The 22338-nt window shown below is 44.2% G+C and overlaps 1 long non-coding RNA gene across 1 annotated transcript; it reads right to left on the bottom strand.

The window, feature by feature from the left end:
• On the bottom strand, positions 1-21301 carry LOC134429982 (uncharacterized). The gene is made up of 3 exons (XR_010030699.1): positions 20957-21301; positions 19269-19327; positions 1-109 (listed from the first exon to the last, which is right to left on the bottom strand). It is a non-coding gene; the product is annotated as an uncharacterized LOC134429982 (long non-coding RNA).
• Between the last annotated feature and the right edge of the window lie 1037 nt (positions 21302-22338).

The following is a 22338-nucleotide window of genomic DNA, read 5'->3' as shown; positions in this document are numbered from 1 at the left end:
CCTGTCACTCCAATGTCCAAGCATGTCTTGTAAACCCCACAGAAATGCTGACCTGGATTCACAGAGTTGTCATCAATTCTCTTTTGTAGTTGAACGTGTTTGAATGTCCCTTACAAAAGAAGAACAGAAGCCAGAAGTGCTTTTTTCAGGAGCTGAGGAAATCAAAGAACAACTGCTTTTCTCCTCCACCTTAACAAACATTTAACGTTTCTGGTATTCATTCTGTCTGTATCACAATGAATATTTTCCATAATATAAGTTCCTCTACTTTTTTTTTTTTTAAGTGGATTAAACATTTATGATTTTAATCCATCAGAGCACAGAGCTTTTCCATGCTCAGGCAGATACTAGCTCTGAGAGAAGCCTTTGAGTGTAAATACCAAGGATACAGCAAATGTTCTTGATTCAAAATTGCTTTAAAGCTAGCAGCTGTCTGCTCCTTTATATCTAGTCCATGATTAAAGAAATGTTTTATTGAATGCTTGCCCCTGGCTCTCTTTCAGCAAGGTGAGAGACCTATTCCCTGTTTGTGAGATGAAGCACATTGTTGTAGGAGTGGCTGGCTATTCGGTGTCAGCTGGGCTGTGCCCAAGCCTCCAATGGCTCAAGCACAATTTCCTGCCTGCAAGTGCACCCATTTAGACATCTAACTACATCTGCAAGGAAGTGCTGTGGCTCTAGTTTTTTGCCAGCACTTCAGCATAGATTTAATAATGAACGGTAGGCACCCTACTTGATACTCACATTTAATTGCACCTGAACTGTCAAAATGCAGCCTTTGATCAGGGGCAAGTTTCAAGCTCTTGCTTGCGGTTAAGGAGGAACTTACAGGAAGCATCAGGCTGCATTTGCAAAGAGCCCAGATGCTTTAATTCATGGAGAATTTGTGGGTAAAGACACTATGAGAATGAATTGAGACCCTGCCGTTGGGACAAAGCTTTAGGAGTCCAGAATTCACACATAGTCAGGCCTTGATATTCTTTGGTCTTGGGCAATTCTTTTAGCCTCTTTTGCACCCCTAAAAGGATAACAGTGATAACACCTCACTTCCCTCACAGGCCTTAGTGTGAGCTCATTACTTAGTGTCCTTAAGATACTGTGTAGATAAAAAATGCAAATGACAGCAAAGGCCAAATCCTCATCTCATTTATCCCAGCTGATATTAAAGTGAATTGAGGTGGAGCCAGGGAAACCCGGAGGAAGACTTGGCTGTAGGCGTGAGGCACCATGACTGATCTGCCTCTGCAGAGCTCACTGAGGAAGCTTCTTAAGGAAGCTTTTCCAACCAGCTCTCTGGCCTCAGCTGGCACAGAAGCCCCATGCTTATTTTATTTTGTTGCTGCTTCTTTTTTAAATTGGCTGCCAAGGACTCAGTACTCCTGTTTATGAAGCCAATGGGCTTTGGCTTGTGTGGATCTGCAGGCAGAGCAATCTCCTCAGGTTCTGCAGTGCAGGAGGCACCACTTTGGGGCAGGCAAAGGTGACTTGGAGCCACCTGCATCCAACTCAAACTCCGTGGGTGAACCAGCACCAGTGTGCAGAAACAAGCCCCAGAGAAGCCCTGTGAGGCTGGGGTCACCTGGACTGGCTGCTGTAGTCATCAGGTAACACTCCACCCTATAAAAAGAGCAGCAGAAATGCAGGTGTGATGGCCAGGGTCATCCCTTCAAGTGAAACAAAAATGGGAGACTCTCCATCAGCTGAGTGAGGAGGCTTGACTTTTGAGGCTGTCCTCTCTCTGTTTTGGGGACAGTGGCACTGGGTCAGGCAGGGTGAGGGGTAAAATCCCTCTGCCCCAGGCAGCTGGAGCACTCTGCAGGGACCCACCAGCAGCACACATCCAGGCCCCACCTCTCCTTCTGGGGTATTTTGATTGTAGTAAAAGGCTCAAGAGACAGAGAGAGGAAAAGCTTGTTCTATGCTAAATTGACATTTGAATTGTGAAATGCTTCTAATAAATTGCATCTTAAGGAGGGGTTTCATCTGATCAGCATTTGGATGAGTCTGATACTGAATGACATGGTATCCTATAATACACTACATCTGAGATTATTATTATTATTATTACTGTTACTACTACTATTATTATTATCATTATTATAATTATTATTATAATCTCAGGGTCTTGGGAATCCAATCAAGAAAATATACATGGTGGTTTTATCTAGCCTAGACTATACTAAAAGAAGATAGAACTTACTGTCCCTTCTGCCTGTTTAGTGAGAAAGGAATGTCCTCTACATGTTCTTTTGGGAAAAAAGGAAAAAAAAAACCCATAAAACAAACAAAACAAAACAAAACAAAACAAAACAAAAAAAAAAAAAAAAAACAAAAAAAACATGTTCATGATACTGGCTCACTCATCCATCAGAAAATCAGGGGAGACACTACTAAAGATCAAAAGCTTGCCATACACACAGCTGTGAAATTACTAGTGGGGTAAAGGATTGTTTCTTCCTTCTCTCCCAACCCCACAGTCCGTTGTCGGTCTGATCCCTGCTTCATGCTGGGAATAAACACATTCCCAGACCCAATGGACACCATAGGGTTTATCAGCTGCCCCAAAACTAGTGCGATGGTCCAGCTCATGGAAAAGCCTCAAAGAATAAAAAACACATACAAGCAAAGGCATGGTACATATCATCCTAAAACATGTCCAGGCTCAGGCATTTCCCTGAGTCATGGATGCACATGACTTTTGGGTTCCATGGACCTGCCCTTTGCATGTGCTTCCTGGGCCATGTAGCTGCCTTTACACAAATCATACAACAGAGAAGGAGCAAAGCACGAGTAACAGCCAACAACAGTATCATTAGCTTATCAACGTTGATTAATGGAGGTGAACAGCTTTTTATGGCAGGCAGAGTATGTAATAGTGGCCATCTCAGGCTTTGTGGTGATAAATGGTATTTTCAATACCAACATTATGGTTTTCCAGGGGTAACCTCTGATATTGAGAATAAATATGCCTTTCTGCTCATGGCAGGGAAGGCAGCCGGCAGAGCCGTGCCAGAAGGGCTGCCCACGTTCCCCATCTCTCCCGCCAGCCCTTCTCACACTGGCAATCAGGGTGATAGCAGTAATTCACCTCTAGCCCGAGATCCAAGAGGCTGAAAGTCACAAGTTACATTGTCATCACCTCGTGTGCCTCACCAACAGCAGTGGTGCCTCAGAGAGGGGAGGGGAGCAATGGTGAGGTTGCATGGAGAAGGGTGGGGAGGGATGGCTGTGAGAGGAGCACTCACAGGGTGGTATCCATGGCACTGCCCAGCCATGCTCAGCACTCTGAGCTCACAGGCTGCCAGCACCACCCCAGGGAGAACCAGCATCCCAACTGCATGGCTTCCTGTGAGGCCAGCACACAGGAAAAAATCGCCCAGGTAGGTCAGCGGGACAAGGGTTTTCTTTTTCTGATGAAACTTCTCCTTCAGGCAGACTGGGGTAAGGTGCCATCTGTAGACACTCTGTGCTAGCAAAACACTTTGGTGATGCAGGGTTTCCCCACACTGGCTTTGGTTAAAAGCCTTTAAAGCTCTTGCACACTTCTGTTGCCCAAAGGGAGAACTATCACCTAAAAGTCTGGCACTTTATACATCAAAGGATGTCAAGAGTAAAATTAAGCTAGATGTTTTCATAAAAGACTATCATCTTAAAATCCACTTTGGTGTTGTTGAGTGAAGAAGCAAGGATCTGAAGAGAAGCTTAAATAAAAGCTCTACTTAAAAAAAAAAAATATAAATACAGAATATTTGTATCTTGGGAAATTTGTTTTCCCTTTTGAGACCCCTCCTGAGCTATGCTGGTGTTCAGCTTCTGACTCATGCGCTTGTTCTCAGGAAATTAAACACCATATCCCTGATTTTTTCTTTACATGAACATAAGATGAGCCTGTAAATGTAAGCTGTCTCCACATTTCTTAGTGAGCATATTGCAGCTCCTACAATTATCTAAATAAAATGCACATAACTGTAACTAAATTGCCTCTTACACCATTAACTCAGATTTTTATCTGGCTGTTGTTAGGGACAACCACATGTCACTTATGGAAAGCAAGGGGTTTTGAGATGTAAGCACAGGGGATTCATTAGTTCCCCAGCATCTGATCTGACCCATCTTTAAATAACAGGCTGGCTTTTCAGAGAGACGATCCTCACCACTTCCTTAAATTGCTCAAGCCTCCTTTAAGTGTCTTAGACTGAGCCCATTAATGCAGAACTACCCCTGGCTGTGTGCAATCATGGTATTTGTGTCCAACTAAAGGACTAATTTTTTTTAAATATTAGACCACCAGCACTTGTATAACCACAAGAATAATCCAGAAAAGAAAAAAGGTTTGACTAAACAGGATGAAAGAGACACCAGAGGGACAAACTTGGTTCAGCATACACATATTATACAAACAGTAAATGCATACACAAATATACAGTAAAGCAAAAATGCAAAAATACCACTAATGCTCATGGTTCTTTCCTCCAACCCAAGAAGCAATATAAAGGGAAATATTTTTGAATTTTCCTTTTTGTCCTAGGTCCTGAAAGCAAAACTGGTAACTGGTAGAAAAGAAAAAGGAAGACAAATTTCACTGAATAACCCCCAAATTAATTAGAAGCAGCCATGCAAAAAGATTGGCAAATACAAACATGTTGAATTCAACCCTTTCATGTTTTCTTCACTTGCAGTAAGTCATGGCTATCCTATAAACACTGGAAAAGACTTTTTTTTTTTTTTAAATCTTTTCAGCCAGTGGTGCCTGCTCAGAGCTAATGTGTATTGTGCTGTTTACATCACGGCTGCACCGGGCTGTTTCCTGAGAGACTGGCTTTGCATTGCCTGCAGCGCCCAGCAGGACAGGATATAGCATATTACTGTCAGGATGCACCGGGACAAGTACAACCAGTCCAAACAGTTCTCTGGGCCAGCCCAAGCAGAAAACAAAAGCTAGTTTAAAGTGGCTTTAAAGTAGCTGCTCCCAGAACTCCATTAATCATCAGTCTGCAGGGTCTTCCTCAATCCCATAAACGAGCAGGTCATCCACCTCTGATTGGTAACCAAACAGGGTTGCCTTGTTCCAATGACCTGGGAAGGAGGAGAGAGAGCTGGAGAGCAGAGTTTTGAAAAGTATAAGGGTTTATGTACAGCAAAAGTGCCCTTCAGACTTTATGAAAGGCTGTTATGCACAGGGGCATCGTACGTGCTATGCCACTGTAGGCCTAAGTCCTAAATTTGTATTTTATACACAGAAACTAATGTGGACTGAAGATATGGACTGCAGAGGCACGTATTTAAGCGCTTTTGCATCCGTACAATTTTTCACACTCCTTTCTGTATAGCTTTTACACTCATCTGTCCCGTGAAAAAACCCTCCTTCTAAAACACCCATAACTCAGCAGTTTTGAAGAGGCAGGTTCAGCCAAGCAGAGAAATGCAAAGGTGGGAATCAAGATCTAGACCTGAAACTCTCTGAGTTCAGACTATAGCAGGGCTTTGATCCAGAAACACCTCTGGTAAATAATTCTTTTGATTCCCATATTGTTTGGGGTGCCAAGAGGGTGCACTCTTTTCTGTCAGGAAACAAAATCCATAGAACCCTCTTTTGGGGAAGGATTTTTCCTATGGTGCATAATGATAAATAGCCAGTCCTTCTCTTGTACAGCTGCCAAACCTCTTTTGTCACCTAGGCTTTCTGAAACAGAAATCTTAGTTTAGGATGACATTGGGGCTGCTTCTTTAAAAAGACCAAACCAAGGAACCAACTTCTTTCTCATGCAGGTGAGGCAAGTTTTCTGATACTTGGGTGTTAATTCAGCTCACAGCTAGCAAAGGGCATGTTCCTAAACAAAATTCAATTCTTCAAAGCATGGTTAAATAATGCAGCATGTTCCTTGGCGGTCCTAGATACTTCTAGAAGTTCTTCACAGCCTGGAATTAGTCTGGGGGAAATTAGACTTTAAATGGAAAGGCAAATTTAGTCCAACATCCTAAATATGGTCCTAAGCTGTGGCTTTAGTTGGCATGAAACACATTATTACAGAGGACAGCAGTGACAAACGAAACAGCCATTTCCTCCCCCACCCAAGGCAGAAATCAAGTGTAAACTGAACCCTGCCAATCATAGCACACTATTAACAGTGGCAATTACAGATAATCACCTCAATTGCTAATAAAACATTATCAAGGGTAATGGAATGGGTAATTGCTACCTTTCATTTAAGAAGGTCCAAGACCATGGCAAGACACTCTCAAGAAGGATGATTCCCAGCTCCCTTCCTATTTGATGGCACCTTTTAGGAGACCCCACAGCTACAGCTCAGGAAGAGAAAAAGCAAAGGGGTGTCAATCCTCTTCCCTGGAAGCAGATTCCAGGGCAAGACTGGGAGCACAGCTGCAGTAAAAAGCACCAGCAAAATAACTACTTCTTAAGCACTGTGATATCTGAGTGTGACTGAGATGCCCATGGACACCCTAAAATATTTCCAGCTTGATGCTTCCCAGAGCCACAGTTGAGGATCATGCTTGCAGGCTCTCACTCAGGAGAGGCTCATGGCAAACTCTGTGGCTTGGCTTGACCCTTAGCACTGATCTTTGGTGTCCATCAAGCAGGAGAACACACATCCTCCCTCAGTCCCCCAAAATACCTGGGTGTTCACTCCAGGGACTGAACACATAGAGCTGTGGGAATTGAGCAAATCCTCAGTTTCAGCCTAGTGTGCATTTGCAAAGGCAAAAGTTAGTGCAGTAGAATTGTTAGGCCATCAGCCTCCCCTGGCTGAGGGTCACCTCTTTACATGGTCATTGAGGGACATGGAGAAAGGTGTTTTTCCAGCTGACCTGCTGTCTTTGGAGGTTTGCATTTTACCTCACTCTCAGACTGATTTCCCACATTCCACATTAAATTATATATGAGTAAGTGGTAACTTGTGTGCAGGGTGACACAGACCAGCAGCAGCAGTTCCCATGCTGAAGAACAGCTCATACACTTGCTTATTCTGTCAGAGGAGCTGTGCTGAGATGGATGTTTGTGTCCTCTGCAAAGAAAGAGCAGTGGCTGTAACCTGGTGCACAGGCACTGATTTGACTGGCATACATCTAAAGCATGGGTACCCAGTTCCTTAGGGATTATTCCATGACTAGACCCTCTGAAACCATTTGGGTAGGCATGGTGTGTGCAGCATGGTCCCATTTTGTGGGGACAGTACTGTTTGCACAGGGTGCAGCAGCAGGAGGCTCATCTGGACAACAGAGAAGCTTAGTTTGTTTGGCTCATTTTAATATATTCAAGTAAAGGAAAGGAGTCCCAGCAATGCAGAGGATAAGAATAAGCTCAGTCTTGGTCCAAAAGTGAAGCAGAGAGTAAAATTATTGCTCTTCTACGTGTCTTCTAACAGTTCACACTGAGCATCAAATCAGGAGCTTATCTCAATTCCCAGCACATGCAGCTTTTTTTCCCATTCACCAGAATACTTGCAGTCACAGGTAAAAGTACCTTTTATTGGCTTTACAGTCTCCTTATATTGCTGCAAAAGAAACAGGATTTGAGTCAGTAGCAACTATGTGTTGCTGAGCACAGAGCAAATTCCCAGGGCTTTTTATTGGATTTCTCTACCTGGTACTAGGCAAATCCCCCAGGGGGATCAAAATTACTGCAAAGTCCAAGAGGAGCAAAAGTTTCACAATAAATAGCTGGCCCAGATCCAGCAGGCAGCCTGGAAGATTGCCAGGCTGCTATGCCTCAAGTAAAGATGGCTAGAGTCTGCAAGTCAGGTCCCAGCAGTGTGAGCAAATTCAGGGTGATTAGCTGGCAGGTTGTGGCAGCACGCACTGGAGTGGGAGGGAAGTCAGACAGGTCTGCTGAGCAGGTGGCAGAAGGTCAGGGAGGAAGAGGACACCAAAAAGGAGTGAAGAGAGAGTCTAGCTGATCAATGCACAGAAAAAAAACCCCTTGCTATTAGAGAAAGTAGCACAAAGGCATATTCAAGTACTTCATTGCACATCTGCCACATGCGTAAACGGGTGACAAGAGTATCTGGCTTAAAACAAGGGCTGGAAAACCATTAAAAAACCACTTTCAAAAAAATCCACCCACTTTAAAGTGTATCCTTTGTTGACAATAGCATGACCAGCAGGTCAAGGGAGGTGATTCTTCCCCTCAGTTCTGCTCTTGTAAGAACTCACTTGGAGTGCTGAGTCCAGCTCTGGGGCCTGCAATATAAGAAGGACAAGGATCTGTTGGACCAAGTCTGGAGGAGGAACATGAAGATGACCAGAGGGATGGAGGATTTCCTCCTCTGTGGAAAGGCTGAGAGAGTGGTGGTTGTTCAACCAGAAGAAGAAAAGTCTCTAGGGAGACCTTATACCACCTTCCAGTACCTAAAGGAGGCCTGCAAGAAAGCCAGAGAAGGACTATTGACAAGGGCATGTAGGGAAAGGTGTCCCTGCTCATGGCAGGGGGATTGGAAGTTGGCTATCATTAAGGTCGCTTCCAACCCAAACTATTCTTTGAAGATTATATAAATTTACTCTATAGTTAGAGAGGCTTACACACTGTCCAGTTGCCTTTCCAAAAATGCTTTATGGAGAAAGTGGGGGCAACCACCCTATGACGGCTCTGCAAGAATGAACAAGCCTCTGAAACCTGACCAGCATGCATAATCTCTCGACACAGTCATGAAGAGATTTGAGAGCAGCCATAAATTCCATACCCTGAATAACTGAGGCATTCTGGCCACTCTGCAAAACATCACTGTCAAGAACTTCTCCATTCTGAAGTCAAGCCCATGCTCCCAGCAAGGACAGCCTACAAGGGCTATGGTGGAAGCTGCTTCTCCCTTTTCATAATGCTGCTTTGGGGCCAACCCAGAAATCCTCACTCTCACCTGCAGGGCACATTAGGAACTACTGTGAAATACAACTTTATCACTTCTAGAGATATGGACGTCAAGTATGAGCATCTGGAACAAAGCAACTTGAGAGTGGATTCCTATGAACTGTACTGAGATATAAATCTCTTCGATGGACAACCATTTTTGATAAGGCATTTCCCGAACAGGGTGAGGAATCATGGTTAAATTCCTAGAGACTGATGAGCAGCTCTGGGGAATGGGAAAGAAACATGCCAGGTCTGAGCAAGGAGGGCAGCACTGGTTTTTTCTCAACTTTTCTACAAACATTTCTGGGGATTAACAACATGATAGATGCAACTGAAAACACTGGATGGGTAGATCAAACATATGGAAGAGCTACTTACATTAGGCTAATGCAAGTTTATGTTTTCAATCTATATAACTTTGCTGTGGATTTAAATCTCAGCAAATGGGCCTCTTCGCCTAGACTTCTTCACAAAGTCATCTTATCCACCCTTCACTGCAGCATCTCTGTCTGTGAAAATGAGATTAATAATACTTGTAAAATATCCTGTGATCTCTAGATACAGGGCATCTCTACACCATAGAATTGCTGGCAAATAAACATGGCTTTTCTCTCCCACTCACTCAAAGCCTCAGGTCTGGATATCAAGGTTGCATGTGCAATACAAAGGGTAGAAAAATCAGGCACACCAAGTTCCTTTGCTCTTTCATCCTTCAGCCCAAGGAGCCACAGGGTGTGAATGACCTGGGTTTTACAGCTCAGGAAGTCATGAATGGGAAGAAGAGTAGAGAGCCTGTTCTTATGCTCCACTTAGATCTGCTGGAAATCACCCCTTGCCAAATGAGGCAGAGCTTTAGCTTCATCTGTGGCTCACATTGCCCTCCCCAGGAGCCACAACCTGATGTCCAGACAACTGCTGAGAGGAATAACCAGGGCTACAGCTCAGCAGCCTCTGCTGGGGCTCCTGCCATCCATGCTCAGCCAGGAAAATATGCAGGAGGAGCAAAGGAGAGGAGGCATGACCTTTCACAACTGCCCCTGCCCCTGCAGAGGCAACTCCACACCAGCTCTTTGGAGAGGAACAGTTTCAGTCACCAGGTGTAGAAGATGTGAGACAGGACTTCTACCTACTGCCACCTCAATGTAACTTGCAATAATGAGCAGTAAATGTAAACTGTGGAGTTTCCTACCACCTACAGGAAATTTCTAGTATTAGGGAAGTGTGTGTTTGTGTTTCTCTCTGACTTTGCACATACATTCAAGCTTATGTACTTTAATGACATTGGTTATTCCTAGGAACATGGATGAGGACAGGCTCCATCTGTCCTGCAAGATTTATGACAAAGGAACAAACTGATCCCTACTTAGGCATCATGCAAGACAATGGGACTGAGCAAAAAGGCAGCTCTGTCCAGGCAAGCTTGTGAAGCAAGTTCAGGAAATCCCATCAAATCAAATCAGAAAGTGGGGATTCCTCCGAAAAGTCAGAGCTCAGTGCCTGCAGTGCCAAGCTGCTTGTAGAGATGAGGCATTGGCTTTCCACAGATGAATTTTGCAGAACCCATTTCTTGATAACAAGTGACACCAGCAAAGCACAAAAGGAGCAACTCTTTTGCTAATTTGTTAGCATCTTTGGAGAGGTTTGTGTAAGAGCATGTGAATTGTCTCATACGAGCACGGTTCCATCCAAGGAGACCATGAGATTCACAGCCTGCTGGCGTGAGGATAAGGTCTAAATCTGAGTTCAGTGTTCATTAATTCATGTCACGTTCCCACAAGTGGTGCTCAAGTTCAAGTCCACCTCTTCCAAGTTAGCACAACACTATTATGCTGTCGTGTTTCTACAATATCTGCTAAGAAGGAGATGCAGTGAGGTCATGGTAAGTTTTGGTCACGTGGCAGCAAAGTAAATTCTCAGGGCCTTTAAAAGGCAAGAAGAGATAAAAGAGAAGGAAGACTTCCTTGAGGAAGGTATGATGTATGGATATTGCAGTGTCAGGCTATGTAAACACAGCTGCAAATCTCCACATAGAGCCAAGCTGCTTTATGGGGTGTTTATTACACATCTAGATGGATATCTCTTTATATACTTATAGAAAACAAATATCCACATAAAACACCCTTCTGCAAGTGCTACTCAGGCCTCTTCATTGCAAAGAAATTGTTACAAGTGGGATAAGGGAATACTGTGAAGCATTCAGATCAGAGCAGTGACGACAGGTGAGCCATCCCGATGAGCTCTGTGGCAATACAGTCCAGCACTCCGCAGTAGCAACATCAAATCATCTCCTACAGTCCTGCAAGCACTGCCACCATTGGGTCTTTTAACAGCACTTTGAGGCCATCAGTCAGCTGCCAACATGCCATCAGTGCAGGGAAGAGTCACCAATAGGCCATAGCACTGGGGTATCATTGGACATACAATAGAAATTGGCTCTAAAAGAAATGCAGACGTAAAACTGAATTAAATCAGTTGCCTTGGCAAGGGATCAGTCTGGTTTATCAAAACATTTATGGATGCAGTACCTTAGCTTGCAATACCTTCGCTTGCTTTCCTGCAGGCAGTCACCAGCAAAAGAAACATGGCTGGAGGGATACCTGACACTAGATTTTGCACCTTTATAGTAAGTTCTGGAGGGATTGTTCTCAACTTGCAACCAGCAGGGTAGCAGTTTTCTGGTTCTCATATTTATTTTCAGCCAGATCAGCACTCTAATCTCCAGCTACATCATCTTCTGTGTCAAAACAAAGAAGAGGGCAGGAACAAATAGCCAGTAAGAAAGGCATATCTCCTTTACAGTGTTTCTTCACTGGCACAAGTTTTACAACCAAACTTCCTGTTAAATTTCCTCCGTACCTTGCATGACACATATGAATTCCAATACCACCTGCATGTACCTTCTTTTCTCTCCGAATTCTTCCAGATTTCTTTCAGAGGAGCTATATACCAGTCAGTAAAGACTAAGCTAGAACTAGAAAAAAGAGCTGCATATGGGGGCTAGTTTCAGCTGAGAGAATGATGACAACTTCCAAAAGAGCCATCAAAAGCTTCTCTACTCTAGGACTGACAAGTGCTGAGTAAGGGGGATGCTTTTAACAGCTCTCTTGCTACCCCTTGGCCCCATGGCACTGGAACAGTAGGACACAGAGGACTGAAGGCACAGTGGTGTCTCTCTTGCTGGTGGAAACCCTTGATGTGGCTGGGCAAGTATTGGGGGTAACTCAGCAAAACACAGATGCTACACTCCTGACCACATTCTTACTACATCACGCACCAATCCATCAGAGTGTGTTTCTTCAGTACAGGGATAGTTGAAAAATTTGGAAAATAAAATACCAAAATAGAAAGCTGGGAAGAATATCTGTAACCATCTATTGGAGGAAACCTAAACATGATTGCGCATAAGTCCATGGGACCTGATGAGATTCCTCTGCAGGTCCTGAGGGACCTGAAGTCACTAAGCCACCATCTGTCATTTTTGAAAAATTGTGGCAGTGAGGTGAAATCCCTGATGACTTCAGGAAGAAAGGGAAATATAACCTCTATTCTTAAAAAGGGGCATGACCAGCAGACTCCACCTCTACTCTGCTCAGACTCCACCTGGAGCACTGCAACCAGCTCTGGGGTCTCCAGCATAAAAAGGACACATAACTGCTGGAGCAAGTCCAGAGGAGCAATACAAAGCTGATGAGAGGACTCGAGCACCTTTCCTCTAAAGACAGTCTGAGCTGGGGCTGTTCAGCCTGGAGAAGAGAAGGTTGCATGGAGACCTCATAGCAACTTTCAAGTACCTGAAGGGAGCCTACAGGGAAGCCAGACAGAGACTCTTCATCGGGAACTGTAATGATAAGACAAGGAGTAATGGGCACAAATTGAAGAAGGGGAAATTTAGGTTAAATATTAGGAAGAAATACTTGGGTGTAAGGGTGGTGAGACACTGGAACAGGTCGCCTAGGGAAGCTATGGACACCTCAGTGTTCAAAGCCAGGCTGGATAAGGCCTTGAGCAACCTGGTTTACTGGGAGGCATCTTTGCCTATGGCAGGGGGGCTGGGAATAGATGATCTTTAAGGTCCCTTCCAACCCCTTAATATTCTATGATTGAAGTAGTTATGCAGCATCTATTGCATAACCATCAGATATTATGGCAGCTGTGGGTAGCCTTTATTATCTCCAAATTTTCTTTCTCTATTAAAAAAAACCAAAAAAACAACCAAACTTCCTAATCACACATCTTTTCCTCATAGCTGACTTCTCACTGTAGTGACTAACCAGATATACCAAGCACCTCAACAGAGAATCTCTTAAACTGTGGTCCACACTTAACATATTCAGCATAGTTGCAGCAAGAAGCTCCATTTTATGATTTAGAAACTGAAGTTTTTCATTGCAATAACAATTTTGCAGTCATTATGTATTTTGTCAAGGGGATTCTTATAAACTGCCCTTGCATCAGGAACGCTTTACCAACAGAGAGCTTCTGATGGAGATGCCTGGCTCTAATAAAAATATTCCACTCCTCCAAAGATTATCAGATTAGATGGGAGGCTTTTTCCTTATTTATTTTTCTTCTGGGCAGGCTTAGTACCCAACAACCCTTCAAGGACAAATCAAGGCACTCTGAATCATGGATGTCTCAGACACTCTCATGCCTGCATCCCCTCTCACTGAGGGAAAAGTAGAGAAGGGCAACCAAATCCTCCCCCAGCAAAACTGAGTGGTGACAGGAGATCTAAGCTGCTTCCCCCTGCTTTTTTCTCCCCATGTCCTCCCTCTATGTGTGGCTCTGAGGAGGGTGGTAAAAGGTGCAAGTTGTCGTGGGAGAAGGAGAAGCAGCATTTCTCACAGCTGAATTTTTGCCAGCATGAGCTGTGGTTCATGAACTCAGCCTCTGGCCCAAGGCTAAGTTCAATTGTGTCTGAAGTCTGATGAAATGCTTTGCATTGCTCTAATACAAATTTCTATTTCAGCTGAGGTTTTTTCCAAGGCAGGAGACAATTCCTCTGCCTGACTAAAAAACAGGCTTTGAGCACTGTTTGTAATGCATTAAAAGGGATTTGCTTTGTTAATTTTCACAAATACCAAGTCCATTCTGCAGGCATATAAAATGTACAGTAAAAAAAAATGTGATTCATCTAAGGATCACAGAGGTTCTCTTCTTCACATTGTGTCCAGTGGAGATGATCAAGATCCTGAACTTAGGGATTTTGTAATTCATAATGAAAACCTTGACTGTAAAAAGATATTTTTAATACTAAATGACTCTTTATGAGACAAAAATGTAACAAGATCTAATGGCTGGAAACTTGGCTAAGGAGATACAATTAATTTTAATAATCGCTAACTATTGAAAGTAATTAGCTACTAGATCAAACTACTGAATAATAATAATTTTTAAAAATCTTAATTTTTGGCTTCATTTAATTGAAAGTACATGTTCCCTTATAAGGTGCATAGTAGCTCAGACAGAAGTTACAGGGCTGAAGCAGAAATTACTCAGAAAAATGCTATGATCTGCATTAAACAGGTCAGGCTGGATGATCTAATAGTCCCTTCTGGCCCTAAATCCTATGAATTATGAATCTAGGGTGCTCTCCTTGGAGAGTTTGACAATGCTTTGCCGACACGAGGTTATAACGCACTGTCATACTGCAGGCCAACCACGGCATCATTTCAATAACCAAAATCTATGTTTTATAGCCATCTCTAAAGGGATAAACTTTACTTATTAGGGTATTAAATATTTCAGAGGAATTGCTGGCAGATCTGATATGTGGAAAAATTCCCTTTTACAAAGGGAGAGCAGGACAAATGTGCACTATGAGTGTCCCTGTGCCAAGGACCTCTGTCTGCCCAGCAGAAGCACCATCTACTTTCTAGGTTTATATCTTGATATCACCCTAGCAGAGCCACAGAGACCTCAGCTAAGGATATGGGCTTTTCCTCATTGAAAGGGCAAATAACCTGACCATCCATCCACCCCGTCTCTCTGAATTATAGACAAAATACAGGGATGAAGACTCTCCTGCTTTAGGTACTGTTAAACTAGCAGTACAGCAAGGCAGTGCATGCTCATGTGGACACACTGACACCAATATTAAAACACAGGCACGTGGATGCCCCATCCCTGGAGGGGGTCAAGGCCAGGTTGGACAGGGCTTTGTCCCTGCCCATGGCAGAGGGTTGGAAGTAGGTCCTCTCCAACCCAAACCATTCTATCATTCTGTGATGACAAGGAATAAATTTTCAATAGGCCACTTTAAGCTATACAGGGGTTGCTTATTTTAGTTGCAGACTAACAAGACTGCAGGCTGCAATTGCCTCTATGAACTCAGCTCAAACTTGGGAAGACTTCTCTGTCCCGACACAGTTACACAATAAAGACTGGTTCCAAAGCAGCTCAGCTCCAGGAGAAGATGTCCCACTTTTGTGTGGCAGGGAGCCCAAGCCAGCCAGCCAACCTGGCAGATACAGATGAGTTCTTCCCTTGCCACCCTCCCACCACCGGCACAGCAAGGTCCCCCCGTACCCAGGGTCCGCCTGTGCTCAGCAGCCCCACAGGTCTGGCTGGATCCAGACCGTGCCCCCTGGTACAGCAGGTCTCCAGGGGTTCAGCACAGGGTGCTGAGCCACAATCCAGAGCTTTCCTGGACTTCCTAGTGCTACTGAGGGGAAGCATTCACTTCTGAGGATCAATAAAGTCTGGGAAGCCTGAAGATATCCACTGAAATAGCATTAACATGCCTGAACCCAAATGCCTCCTCTTTGCAGAAACAAGAAGAGCTTCAGAGGCCTTTTCTGTGTGGCTTATAGACTGAGGAAGGCTGACTGATCATGTACAAACTTTGATAGTGAAACAAGTGTGTGAACATCAAGGCTTGGAACAATTGACTGTACAAACCTCTAAGGAAATCAAATCAGTGTGGTATCAGAACTGCTGAAGCAATGTTTGAGAGAAGAGCAGAGAGGATCATCCCAGGCTCCTGTTCTAACAGTGTGACCAGGCAACTGCTCATGCCCATGTGACTTGTGTTAAGTCCCTTGAAGCATCCCTCTGTTGCAATAGTCAAACCAAGATCTCTTACACATAAAGCTGCTATAGAATGAAGCTGAATGCTTTTCATAAAAGTCTGATCCAAACCTGCTGGAGACGATATTGCATTTAACTTCTGCAATCAAGCCTAACAGGTGTTTTTTAATATGCCACTGCATTGCTCAGCATGCCCTTTCTCTCCCTTCACAGTCACATGGCTTTCCTACTGAGTTTTATTTTGACCTAAGGTAGCATTTTCAGCAGGCACACATCATGTGAACAAACCAGAAAATTAACAGGCTGGTGATTTGCTGCTGCTCTCGTTAAGTCAAACAGAGAGAGCACCCTTGTCTTCATAAAACTGTGCTACAAAAAACTCAGCCAGTGAGAAGTTGGGAAGTTGCTACTCCAGTTAAATTACCCTCAGGTCTGTTTTGAACCATTCTGCAATCAAGAAAAAATGAGGAACCAACATCTTTGCTTCCTGGCTGAGCCTTTTTATCTGCTTTGGCCAAGGACTTTTTGCCTCTGGAAAGCTTGGTCCTGTTCCTTAGACTGTGCTAGGGCTTTGCTGCAGGATGTGCATGGCTATGAGGCAAGTGGGAGCTGTAAGCAGCAGAGCATTGATTGTCTCATCTGGGACAGGGTTAATGGTTCTAAATCATTGTGCTGAGGATCTTCAAGACTTGGAAAAATAGATCAAACATCATAATAAAACATATACTGAAATAAATATCCTTCTTTAAATGAGGAATAACCCTGCTCCAAGTTCAACAAATGCCTGTGCTTTGTCTTGGTTCCCTCTGTGTAGAGTGGGTTCACCAATATTAGTTCAGAGCAATGTGTTGAACTATGGATTGTGAAAGGAACATCTACCACAATAATGGAGCTCTATAAATAACCTAAAAACACTTGGACAGACACATGTAGCTAAAGGACTTCATACTTCAGTGGGCAAAACCACAAAATACCAAAATAATTAAATTTGCCCCTCAGAAGCCTTGAAAATAATTGGGTCAAGTTTCCCTATTTCATTCCTTCCTATTTTATAAGATAATTATGAACAACTCAGTACACCCAGTTTCTGGAAGCAAAATTCTGCACATCCTTCTTTTTCCTTTCTGCTTCCAAAGAAGCAAACAAAAGAAAGAAAAACTGAGTCTGAGCACAGTTAGGTCTGCAATATGCCACTGGCTTTCCTCCACACAGCTCCCTTTAAGTCAAACCAGCTGATTAGCTCAGAGATGTCTGTCTCTGTAGAATCTCTCTTCCCAGAGCCAGCAAGAAACGGAATTGTGGTTGCCTGAACCAGAACAGTGCTTCTGGGATTTTTTCATGCACTCTCTCTGTGCAGAAGAGTCAACATAATAGTGCAACATGACAAGATGTTGAGCCACAGTGCCAAGACAACTTGCACACTTTGCATTTTTCCTATTAGAGATGCATCGGTGGTTCTGGAAGGGAAGAAAGGGAGAGGAAAAGAGAGAAAATAGTGCAGAGGAGTCAAGTCCAGCTCCAAAAGCCTTTGTGTTTTCATGTTTCTATCAAGATGAGGTATTACAAGACAGTGATGATTTGTAGACTTTAAGTACTGTAATAAATTTGGCCTTTTATTAAAACTGTTTTCCCAGGGGGAAAAAAACCCCAAAAACTAACACAAAACAACCAAACAAACATCAACAAAAAAACAGGACCATAAGAAAAAAGGACCAGAACATTACAAATTACATAGCATCCTCAAGTGCATGCTTCATGCTAAGATGAGCAAACAGAGGAAAAACTACAAGCAAAACCTTCTTTCTGATCCCTCTTCACAGTTTTTCTGGGAAATACTCCCCCCCAGATCACACTACCAAAAAAACTGTCAGTTCCATTTCTTTTCTTAATACCAGGAATGAAGAAATACTGAAAGTTTTGAATGCATTTTCCAATCTTCATTTTTCTTCTGACCAGAGACCTGATTTTAGGCTGGTTTGTCCGGACATTTTCGATTTAAGGGAAACAGGGTTTGTACACTATCTCTGCACCCTTCCAAACCAGGGTTCTCCCCAGTGCCAGTGCAGGGTGTGGCAGCATCCAGAAGTCAGCCTTGTGCTGCAGTCCCCCTTCCCTCAGCACCCTCCAGCTGGGTGCCCACTGGGATGTCCCTGGTCAGGACTCTCAGCCCATCTCTCATCAGGGCTGCCCCTCTCCAGCCCAGGGTGCTGTGCAGCAGGAAACCTTTCAGCCACCCCGAGCACCCAGCGTGCCCGCTCTGAACCCCAGGGAGTGAGCAGCAAAACCGTGCTTGGGTTGTCACCCACCTGCCCAGCCTTAGCCCCCACAGCAGAGCACCAGGGCCACCACTGCCCTCGGGCCCATTTTTGCAGCCCATCCTACACCATGACCTCATCTCACAGAGAGTCTGTGACTCCTCACAGCTCTTGAATCCTTTTAATTTGTAGTGACAGAGAAAGGGCTCCCCATCGCTAATGGGCCTGTCTCTGTGCTGGAGGTATGCACATATCTGTTCAGTCATTTTCAGCCTTTTTCACTGTAAATGCAGTGGTAGATTATGGGGCAGGAGGGTGGTATCATTTCTAATGGAAATTACCTTAATTATAAATTAGAAACATTAAGAGGATTATCCTCACAAAGGAAAGTATTATCTCATAATTTCTATTAAAAATCTACTGCTCTGCTGTTTTAACACAGTCAGCTTAAAACCTCAAGGCTGATAAAAGAGTTCATTCTCAGTGTTGTTTTTTTCAAGTAAGGAGAAGATATTTGGATTGACTTCCCTCCCCACCCCACCCCGCTTCTAAAGTGTCTCTAAATTGCCCCACACTGTTACTGATCCATGAGCTGTACTGTAGATATTTGCTCTTAAAGGTCCACAAATCCCCTCTCTTTGTTAGGTGACAACCTATGCCTAGGGCCCTGGCAGAGATTATTAACTTTACCATTTAGTTGGCTTCCTCACAGAGATTTTTAATCCTGTGAATTACTTTTAGGAGGGCTACATCAAGAATTTCAGAGCTGCTTTATTATCTATGAATCAAGCCTTGGCTGCACATTCAGAACATCATCCCTACTTGAGAAGAGCAAACATATGTATGTATGGGGATATAACAAATGAGTCTTTCAGACCCATCTTGACAATGAAGTTCATGGATTTACATCCATTCTGAAGATGCAATAGAAAAAGGACAGAAGGTCACAAGTTTCCTTCCAATATAAAGCCTGAATTTAGCCCCAGCACAGCTTTTCTGTATGGAACCATGAGCCTGAAATTTGCCAGACTCCCTCAAGTGACAGAGGGTATTTTTTCAGGAAAAGGAAAATTAACTGGAGATTTGTTTTTTTCGAATATGGCTCAGCAAACACTTACGTTCTGTTGAGACTCTGACTCCTGCACTGAACCAGTAACATTTCTGCACAGAAACTTTCCTGCAAAAGTAGTTTTTGCTCTGATAAAAATTTAAATATAGAAACTAGGCAAAGAAGAGCTACTTTTTAAGACAGAAATCACTTTTCAGCAAAACATTTCCTCTTTGACCTTGCCTTTCAGTTAAAAGTGCTTTTAAGCTACCTTTTTAAAGATCATAGCATGAACTGTGAAAAGGCTGGCCTTATGGGGAAGAGCAAGGCTCTACATCAGATTTTCTTTATCCATCCATAGGGTCACATCCATAGGACTGTTAGGCAAGTGCTGCAGACACCTTAGGCATGGAAGAGAGGGAGGTGCACACCAGGTGTGCATCCTCACACCCATCTGTGCATAAAGCTCATGGAGAAATAGCTTGGCAAGCACAGCAAGCTCCTTCCTGCTCGGAAGAGTCCATGCCCTCTCCTTGATGGTGGCAAAACCCCCTTGTCTTGGCAGGTAAGCACTGAGCCCTGAGGACACCAGGGCTGCAGAAACCTCTCCTCAAGGCCACCAGCCAGGCACTGGAGGTCCCTCGATTCCATGGGCTTGCATCTGCCACAGACACTGATGTAGAAAATGGCTTCAAAAGCAGCAACGTGCTGCCAAAAGGGGGAAAGCAACAGGTCTGGGATTTGCTCTTCATGGGTTATGGGCATTCCAGCACCTCTTCTGCAGCTCCCAAAAACCTAATAAACTGGGAGCCAGACATGCACCATGTTGGGAAGCACGTCCTCAGATCACCGTTTGGTCATGTTTATACATTTAGGCTGTATGCAAATCTCGTGGCGAGCTATCAATTATAAATCCTCAAAGGCTTTTGCACTGTTATAAATGATACAGCATGAGAAATGTTAGAGTTGCGGCACAAGTGTTTTCCGAAGCAAAGGCATACAGCCCGGAGCCAGGAATGAGGTAATTACTTGTACAATAGAAATGTAAATTCAGTAACCTGAAGCGGGGGTGGGGGAACACAGAAGCGATACAAGTCCTTACAGAGCCAGGTCCCAGGGGTAAGTCTCAGGCACCGAGGCAAGCAGACAGGAGGAAGAGAAAGTCTTTCTATGAAGGAATACGGCAACCAGAATAGTCACCTTTAAAATCAGACGAAATTGTAAAAGAATATCCCAGCCCCAGTAGCAGTAGATAATGAACTACTCTAAAAAGCTAGCTGGTTGAGGGAATAGCCAGAAAAAATAAATACTTAAAGCTAAGTAAAATATTAATAATTCTTTTATTTTATTAACTTTATTCTAGTATTACATACCCTCAGGCCTAAGTAAATACCCTTTATCGTTCAGTCTCATCTACTGAAAATGCTGACTGTCGAGAAACATAAAACATAGGGTTTCCAATCCTTCTGGGGTGGAATCAGAGGATTAGTATGCTTTAACAACAAACAACAGTCAAATTTAAAAACCAGAAAAAACCAACAAACATTCCCAGGATATCACAAACCTCCCCAGAGAGGAGGAAAGCTCCTTCAGGAGCAGCTGGGCATGGGAGCCCCTCTGATGTTCAGAAGGGGGTGGGAAGGACCCTGGGCACAAAGGGTGTGCAGCACAGATCCATGAGCAGTTCTGGAAGCCTCTCTGCCTCGAGATGAAAGCCACACACCAAACCCCCATACAGAAGGAGCTCAGGACACCTACCTGAAGGAGCCTGAGGCAGGAGGAGGACCACTGGAAGCATCAGGAAGACCCCAGCAATCCCAGCTCTTGGGCTCAGCCGGAAAACCCTTATTTCCTAGCTGCTTCCCATCATTCTCCAGCCCCTCTGTCTAAACAAGTCAGCTGAATCCCATAGCCCAGGGGCACGGTGGTTCAAATGGAGAGGAATAAACCAGCCGAGTTTTGGCCAGACCTGACTGAAACCCCAGTCCTACAGTCGGCAGTGCACTGGCAGTTAAAGCTCATCAGCTGGTGAAAATCAGCTCCACATGCCCACCGTAGGTGCAACTGTAGGAATTTGCATCCTGCAAGGCTCTGTTGAATGCATCCTGGTTTCCTTTTCAGTGTCAAAAATAAAGCTTGTTATTTGCTGAGGTTTGGGATAGGGGGTGGGGATGTGACAGTAAGATCCTGAAATGTTTAAATAAATGGAGGCAGCAGTGTTTTGAAGTACTGCTTGTTCCTCTCGAGGCTTTGCCCAAAAAAAAAGAAAAAAAAAGGGATTAAAAAAAAGTGTGGCCTTGTGACTTTTTTATAAAACCCTGCTGCATCAGAAAGTTTGAAATATAAACAGCTGCTTTTACTGACTACATCAGTGCAGCTGGGCTGCCTAATCCTTGGGTAGCAGTGCTTATAAATACTGCTCAGACAGGCAGGTTAGATCAGATTTTCCCATGAGCTCACCCAGGATGGTTGGCTTTCATGGACAGGCACGCTGTTATCTCTTTTAGCAGCCAGCGTTTTAACAGCCGGCTTTTGAAAGGCAGCCACAGTTTTCAAAGAGTCAGTCCTGGGGAGGAGGAGAAGGAGGTGGCAGAGGAGAATATCTTTCATCACAAACCTGACACGGGAGAAGCTGTGCCTGGATTGATGCCAGGGGAGAATGTATCACTCACTGTCAGACAGAGCCGGGCCATTTCCAACAGGCAGCGACCAAGCTGCCTCACAGCCCTGGGCTCTCCCCCGTGGGCACAGGCCTGTTGAGACCCAAGTGCCCCTGGAACACTGGAACCTGGTTTTGCCAGGGGGGTAAATTGTGGCAGCAAAGGATATGGAGCTAACCTCCCTCTGCATCCCTGAGAGCATCCCAGCACCCTGGTACTCAAGGGATGGGATCTTCCCACTGCAAACCCTCACCCTAGAAACACCACTGGGGGCGGACAGAGAGATGGGATGTGGGTATTTCAATGAGGATTGTTCACCTCATCATACAAGCTGGGCTTTTTAACATCAAAGGGCAGCAATGCTTCCAGTTGGACCTCCTGGCACCGTGGTTCCTGTCCCTCAGGGGTATTTATCCCAGCGGCATGGTCACCACCTCCGTGAAGGGTGACAAACTCTCAGCTAGAGGAAAGCATCTTGCA

The sequence above is a fragment of the Melospiza melodia genome, chromosome 1 (assembly GCF_035770615.1).
Source record: "Melospiza melodia melodia isolate bMelMel2 chromosome 1, bMelMel2.pri, whole genome shotgun sequence".
Lineage (NCBI taxonomy): Eukaryota > Metazoa > Chordata > Aves > Passeriformes > Passerellidae > Melospiza > Melospiza melodia.
Note: the sequence above shows the minus strand (reverse complement) of the source record. Positions and strands in the feature narration are given on the sequence as shown.